We start from the raw sequence: 8,434 nt of genomic DNA on the forward strand, positions 1-8,434 counted from the left end.
GACAACTCTCGCAAGTTGTCATGAACCAATGCACGTCCCGGCTACCAGTACTTCCCCTTTATCTTCTCGAACGTGGCCCACGTTCCACGGTGTCCAACACAAGGGCTGTCGTGGTAGGCCGTCAGCAGCTCCTCCTGTTCTTCATTTCATCGCCACCACCCGGAGCGGGACGCCGTTCCTCTTCTTCGGGTGCTTCCATAAGTATCCGTCCCGGAGAAAGAATCGGTATGCTTTCTTCCGGATCCGGTTGGTCTCGTCCCTCGTCCACGACGCATCCGGCGTCATTGTCCTCAAGAAACCACCGATCTGGAGCCACTCGCCGTCGTACTTGCTCTCGTCGAAGCCGTTAAACGCCGGAGTGCTCGTCCCATCGGTCGTCACGTACGCTGCCTCGAAGAAGTCCACCCCGACTTCTTCGTCCTCCGAAACCATGCCGCCCTCGTCATCAAACCTCGCCCTCAAAAGCATGTCGGCCATGGCGTTGTCCTTTCCGGAAATGTGTCGTATTTCCGGGTCCAGGGGCTTGATGTACGCTATCCACCTGAGCATCGCCAAGTCCGGTGTTGCGCATCCGGAAACCATGCCGAGAATTGGCAGGCAATCCGTCTCGATAATCACTTCTGTCCCGATCAGGTAGTCTTTGTCGGCCTTTATTGCCGAAACGATACCCTAGAGTTCACGTTTAACTTGGGCGTACCCTCGTTGTCGCTCACTGAGGACCTTCGCGCCGAATCGGATCGGGAACCGAATGTCGGCCTCGTCTTCTTGGTTGAAGACCCATCCGATCCCGGTCGGACTCGTATCCACCGTTATGTATACCGGGGTACCCTTCCCGTAGACAGCCTTCCAGAGCGCTGGTGCTGCCGCAAGAGCTTCCTTCAGCTTCCGGACCGACTCCGTGTGCTCATCTCGCCACTCGAATTTTCGCCCTTTCTTCAGCAACCCGTATAGCGGGTCCGCAATGTGGGCGTAATGCGGGATCCATATGTGGTAGAATGCGCACGCCCCCAGGAACCTCCGAACTTCCGTAACCGAGCTACAGTCGGTCTTCATCGCGGAGATGGCTTCTACCTTTGCCAGAGACGGCTTCCGGCCATATGGTCCACATAAGTGTCCGACCACCAGGATTTCTGATTGCCCGAAGGCCGATTTCTCCCCGGAGAAGGTGAGCCTCGCACCCTGTAACCTTTGTAGCACCTTCTCGCAGTCGTTGATGTGTGTTGCCACGAATCGCCGGTACCCGTCCGGCCCAAGTGTCTCGTCCTTCACTTCCACCGGGCACCCTTTTATCAAGATGTCGTCTATAAATGGCATGGTGATGTCCGGGATGCAATCCCTCAGTACCTTGTTCATTGCATTCACCATGTGGGCCACCGAGTTGGTCCCTCCTTGTGGCAGGGTACACATTCGTACTAGGCCGAGGGGAGTTCGCATCGTCGTAATGTCTCTGCTCTCCATGGCTAGCTGGAACTGGTCGTACCCCGAGTACAGATCACCGACCGAATAAATCGACCTTCCGGCGAAGGCCTCCACGAACTCGTCTATGGTCGGTCCGATTCCTACGTTCCGAATGGTCACTTTGTTGACCGACTGCAGGTCTTAAATGAAGCGCAATGTTCCGTTTTTCTTTTGTACGGTAAACCATCGGTTCGAGTATGGGGCACTTGACGGTTCGAGAATGCCCATATCGACTTTCTGCCTCAATAGCTCCATCAACTTCGGGATGTGAGCTCTCGGTACTGGAATCGGCTTGAGATTCCACGGTACATGCGGTACCGTGAATATGACCATTGGCTCCACGATTGTCGGACTACGCACCCGATCTCTCCCGGTGAGAATGCGAAAGCTTTCCCGTGCCGTCCGAGCATTCTCCGAAACCGGTCTTCCTCCGCCGGCAGTAGGAACCCGCCCCCACCGATTTTGAGCTCCCGGAGCGTCCCGTCGGTGAAGGTGTGTCCTATGCAGACTGTATCTCGTAAACTGGGGTCCGACGCAACCCCTCTGATTCGGGACTCGCTGCCCTCCGGTAAGGGTGCCGCGACTGGCCTTACCTTCCGGGCCACAGTCTTGTACTTCGTGCTAACTCGGGCTGTCCAATCCGACCCAAGCCCCTGGCTGAAGTTCGCGATGACTTCGTACATCTCTTCGGAACATACTGGTATCGTCCGGTCTTCGTTAAGGTCTTCTCCGGCTACCTTCCTCAGCATTCCCAAGGTGTCGTCGAAGGAGACCGCCTCCACGGCTCTGCTGATTTCCTCGTCCGGGCCGAGAACTCCGCACGCTCGAAGTCGCACTTCCGCCCTTGTCTTTTCTTGGCCAACGATGCCGACTATCATAAATCCTCCGTTGTTGGAGAAGCAAAATTTCCTACGTATCGTACAGGGTTCCTTCGGTTTCGGTTCTATCGTACAGCCGTGGGTCTTTCCCGAGTGTCCGGGCTGTCTCGGCCCCACGCCTTGGCAGCCCTCTCTAAAAATCCTCCCGGTTCTCGCCACTGAGGGATTCGCGGTTTCGCTCGTGGTTCGGTCGCACCGTCAGAAATTGGACCGAATGGCGCCCGTCCTGGCTTTTGACCCTCGCGTAGGCCGAACCGTTGTCCAGCACCTTGGTCTCCATCCGCGCCGCCGTGATGTATGGTTCCCCTAATATGACCGGGTGCGAGGACGTCTCCTGTACGAAGAAGTGTTGGTCAATCTCACGTCGCCGATCTTGACCCGCACGTTCGGGCAGGCCCCGTGCAGTTCCTCGGTGGCGCGCGTCGACGCCCGTATCTTCCACCCGTGCTTGGTGTTGATCGGCCACTTTTCTTTCTTATAGAAGTCCATGGACATCAGGTTTATTTCCGAACCGTGGTCCACCAATGCCACCACCGGTTACTGAACATCTCCGATCTTTACCGGGGTCTCCATGGTCGCTCGGGCCCAGTGTGGCCTCGAATAGTGGCTCTCCGCCCACTAATCTTCCAGCGCCAAGTCGTCGATGTGCGTCGTCCGCACCTCCACCGGTCTCTCCGGTTCCGTCTCCGTCGACAGCCTCTTCCGCTTCACCAAGTCCACAATGGAATCGTGGAACTCCTTAGCGATCCCTAGCACCTCCCGCAATGACATCTCCACTTTGCTGTCGAGGATCCGCTCTTCTAGGACCTTTCGCAGGTCCGTGGTCCTTTCTATTTCCGTCCCCAGTCGGTATCCGCCCTTCCTGGGGTTATCGTGCGCGTTGGACCCACCGGCATCGTTCCGTCGTTGCCCGAATCGGGACTCGTATCATTGTGAGGGCCCGACCGCTCCGGCTTTCCCCACTCGTTTGTCTTCCACCAGAGCCTCGTAGTTCCGGCAGGCGGCTTCTACGAAGCCCGTCTTCTCCTCGACCGGGTCGCTCCACCCGGTTATTTCCCGGACACGGTTCTCAGCGCGGTCCGCTTCATCTTCCCTCAGCCGTGCGCCGGCGAGGCCTTCCAGCATTGCCGACCAGAATCCGTCTTTGCTCTCCTTTCGGGCCTCGCTGCCCCCGACCCGAATACCGATGTCGTGAAGAAAACCGTCCAAGGGTGGAATTGGGGCACCAAGGCGTGGGAACCGGCTCTTCATGCGCGTGCGCGCCAAGTTGTACATAGAGAGGGGTTAGGTACCTAGGAGGATCGAAGCGGTTAGATACGGTAGGTAGAAATTTAATGCCGAACGGCTCCGTCTGGACCTATAAAAGGAGGAGGACGGGGAAGAAGAAGGGATCGGGACTTGGCGAGGACGAAGTGCTGTCGAACTGCGAAGAGGCTCTTCTTTCCTGGAGAGAAGATCGTCGGACGCTGCAGAGCCTGGGGATTCGTCGTTTCTGCTGCGTAGGAAGCCCGAGTGCTTCCGGCAGAGACACTCCTCTTCTGTGACATTCTGCTCCTGTGGGTGCGTGAGTGGGACCCGTGTTGGGACCCTTGCCGGCGTGCCGGTTGTAAATGACAGTTTGTATTCTCTGTTTAATTGAAGTCTAGCAGTCTCGTCCTTTCTTGCTCTTGTTGTCTCCCTCGTCTCTTGTGCAGTCGGTCTTTCACACACACACACACACACGAATACACACCGGCATGCTCTTCTCCTCCATCTTCTTCGTTCTCACTCTCACTCTCTCCTTGGTTCGAGACCCCCGTGGTCCCGCCTCTGTTCCTACACGTACCCGCGGAAGACCGCGACATCTTTGGTGAACCCGACGTGAACAGGCGGCAGAGGAGTGATAATGAGAGGGTCTGAGCTTGCCGAAGCTATGGCGGTAGCTGTTGACCGGCTAGTAAATGCTCGGGAGGGAACGGGTGCTCTCGACAGAGCCATTGAGTCGGTCGTTGGCACTATAGGCCGGTTCGGAGGGAAGGATGCCACGAGCTATTTGGAGGCCTACTGGGCCGAAATGATCATGAGGGACATACCGACGGACAGGCGGCTGTCCGGATTTCCTCGGGTGGTGGCACCGAGCATCCACGCGGAGGTGCTCGAGGTGCTGGCCGGTTGCCAGACATGGGAGGAGTTCGAGCTGCGGCTCCTCGAGAGATACGGGTTAGACGACTCACTTCGGCTGTCGAGACTAGACTTCATGGCATGGGTTGAAAGCCCCGGAAAAGGGAGGAACACGACGGCGCTCCTCCAGGAATTCGAAAAACGGTTCGCGCGGCTGTCGACGCTGGATCGGACCGTACTGGAGACGAGTCGAGTACTACTGTTTGTCAAGTCAGTGGACGCACTTGACAGAGAAAAGGTGGGTCTCCTATTGGAGACGGACGAAGGGCTCACGGCAGATTGGGCCGTGGTTAAACGGGTCTGCAGCCGTTTTGACAAACGACATGAGTGGAGCGACAGGGCCCCGAAGGCCCCAGTACGAAGACCTGAGGTGTCGGTATCGGCGCCGGCAAGGAGGGAAGAGACCCGACCCTGGCTAGAGAAGGAGTCGACCTCGAACGACCAGGTTAAAGGGTCTTCCGGAGGTGCGGCCCTGGAGGAGTTAACGCAAATGGTGCGGGACCTGCAGATCGCGCAGGCACGAAGGGACAGTAGCGAACCGCCCCGCGACCGGAGGCCACCTGCATTGCAACGGTGCATGTGGTGTGACGCGACCGGTCATATTCGGAAAGACTGCGCGGATTTCGCTGGGGTGCTCAGAGCCAACGTAGTGTACCTCTCGAACGGACGGGTGCACGCAAGCGAAACCCGCAGGGCCTTGGAGCTGAATACGGGGCATGGCGGAATGAAGCGACTGATGGAGGAGGCCGCCGCACGACACGCGGAGGCAGCGAACTATGCGGCATCATCGGGAATCCGGGTCGGGGATGACAAGGGCCGTAAAGAGAAGGATTCCGGATTCTGGCCACTTGTGTTGGAGAACCTTTCCGAAGCGCGGTTGAAGAAAGAAGAGGCCGACCGCGCGGAGCAAAGGGTCCAGGAGGTTACCGGGTGGGACGATCCGGTCGAAGAGAAAACAGGCTTCGTGGAAGCCGCATGCCAGAACTACGAGGTTCTGGTAGAGGACAAACAAGCGGGAAGAGCCGGAGGGGTCGGTCCCTCGAAGAGGTACGAGACCCGGTTCGGTCCGAAACCGAACAATGCCGGCAACCCAAGCGTGCCGGATGGGAAGAAGCAGGCCGGGTTCCGGCTGAGCACCGAGATCGAGAGGACGACGGACCTACGGAAGGTCCTCGAGGAACGAATCCTTGACAGCAAAGTGGAACTGTCGTTGTGGGAGGTGCTTGGAATCGCCAAGAGGGAGTTCCACGACTCCATTGTCGACTTGGTGAAGCGGAAGAGGCTCTCGACGGAGCCGGATCTGGAGAGGTCGGTGGAAGTGCGGACGACGCACTTGGAAGATTCAGCCCTGAAGGACGAGTTGGCCGAGAGCCACTATGCGAGGCCACATTGGGCCAGGGCAACTACGGAAACACCTATGAGGATCGGCGACGTTCCGGAGCCGGTGGTGGCGCTGGTAGACCATGGGTCCGAAATCAACATGATGTCCATGGAGTTCTACAGGAAGGGAAAGTGGCCGATCAACACCAAGCACGGGTGGAAGATACGGGCGGCGACGCGTGCTACGGAAGAGCTGCATGGTGCGTGCCCGAATGTACGGGTAAAGATCGGCGACGTCGAAATCGATCAACACTTCTTCGTGCAAGAGACGTCTTCACACCCGGTGATTCTCGGTGAACCGTATATCACGGCAGCGCGCATGGAGACGAAGGTGCTGGATAACGGTTCGGCGTACGCGCGTGTGAAGAGCCAGGACGGACGGCACTCCGTCCAGTTCATGACCGTATGCCCAAACCATGAGCGAAATCGGAAGACCCTCGGCGGCGACGGCCGCGAGGATTTTTAGAGAGGACTATCAGGGCGTGGGGCCGCGATAGTCCGGGCACCCCGGACGAACCCCACACTTGTACAATAGGTAGGAGGTTTTGGTTCTCTGAAAACGGAGGCTGTACCATAGCCAGGATTAGGGGCAAGGAGAGAAAACGGGAGGAGGAGCGACTCAAGGCGTGCGGAGTCCTCGGCCCCGACGAAGAAATCAGTGGCGCCGTGGAGGCGGTCTCCTTCGACGACACCTTGGGAATGCTGGGGGAGGTAGTCGAAGAAGACCTTAACGAAGACCGGACGATACCGGTATGTTCCGAAGAGATGTACGAAGTCATCGCGGACTTTGGTCGGGGGCTCGAGTCGGATCGGACGGCCCGAGTAAGCACCAAGTACAAGACTGTGGACCAGAAGGTAAGGCCAGTCGCGGTACCCTTACCGGAGGGCAGCGAGTCGCGAATCAAAGGGGTTGCATCGGACCCCAGCTTACGAGATCCGGCCTGCATAGGACACACCTTCACCAACGAGACGCTCCGGGAGCTCAAAATCGGTGGGGGCGGGTTCCTACTACCGGCGGAGGAAGACCGGTTTCGGAGAATGCTCGGAAGGCACGGGAAAGCCTTCGCATTCTCACCGGAGGAAATCGGGTGCGTAGACCCGACGATCGTAGAGCCGATGGTGATATTCACGGTACCGCATGTACCGTGGAATCTCAAGCCAATTCCGGTTCCGAGAGCTCACATCCCGAAGTTGATGGAGCTGTTGAAGCAGAAAGTTGATATGGGCATTCTCGAGCCGTCGAGCGCCCCGTATTCAAACCGATGGTTTACCGTACCAAAGAAAAACGGATCATTGCGCTTCATTCAGGACCTGCAACCGGTCAATAGGGTGACCATTCGGAACGCAGGGATCGGACCGACCATAGACGAGTTCGCGGAGGCCTTCGCCGGAAGGTCGATTTACTCGGTCGGTGATCTATACTCAGGGTACGACCAGTTCCAGCTAGCCGTGGAGAGCAGAGACATTACGACGATGCGAACTCCCCTCGGCCTAGTGCGGATGTGTACACTGCCGCAAGGAGGGACCAACTCGGTGGCCCACATGGTGAATGCGATAAACAAGGTTCTGAGGGACTGCATCCCGGACATCACCATGCCGTTTCTGGACGACATCCCGATCAAGGGATGCCCGGTAGCAGAGAAGGACGAGACGATCGGGCCGGACGGATGCCGGCGATTCGTGGCGACGCACATCGACGACTGCGAGAAGGTGCTGCAAAGGCTAGAGGCTGCGAGGCTCACCTTCTCGGGGGAGAAATCAGCCTTCGGACAGTCGGAAATCATGGTGGTCGGACACTTATGTGGGCCATATGGCCGGAAACCGTCTCCGGCAAAGGTAGAAGCCATCTCCGCGATGAAGCGCGACTGCAGCTCGATCACGGAAGTACGAAGATTCCTGGGGGCATGCGCATTCTACCACATATGGATCCCGCATTACGCCCACGTTGCGGAGCCGCTATACGGGCTGCTAAAGAAAGGGCAAAAATTCGAATGGCGAGACGAGCATACGGAGTCGGTCCGGAAACTGAAGGAAGCTCTTGCAGCAGCACCGGCGCTCCGAAAGGCTGTTTACGGGAAGGGTACCCCGGTATACATAACGATGGATACGAGTCCGACCGGGATCGGATGGGTCGTCAACCAACAAGACGAGGATGGCAATCGGTTCCCGATCCGATTCGGCGCGAAAGTCCTCAGTGAGCGGCAGCGAGGATACGCCCAGGTTAAACGCGAACTCTGGGGTATCGTTTCGGCGGTAAAGGCCGACAAAGACTATCTGATCGGGACAGAAGTGATTATCGAGACGGATTGCTTGCCAATTCTCGGCATGGTTTCCGGATGCGCGACGCCGGACCTGGCGATGCTCAGGTGGATAGCGTACATCAAGTCCCTGGACCCGGAAATACGACACATTTCCGGGAAAGACAACGCCATGGCCGACATGCTTTCGAGGGCGAGGTTCGATGACGAGGGCGGCATGGTTTCGGAGGACGAAGAGGTCGGCGTGGACTTCTTCGAGGCAGCATACGTAACAACCGACGGGACGAGCACTCCGGCGCT

This window comes from Azolla caroliniana, unplaced genomic scaffold, assembly GCF_043228905.1.
Source record: "Azolla caroliniana isolate FFs.n. ecotype wild unplaced genomic scaffold, voAzoCaro1.0.p SCAF_2, whole genome shotgun sequence".
NCBI lineage: Eukaryota > Viridiplantae > Streptophyta > Polypodiopsida > Salviniales > Salviniaceae > Azolla > Azolla caroliniana.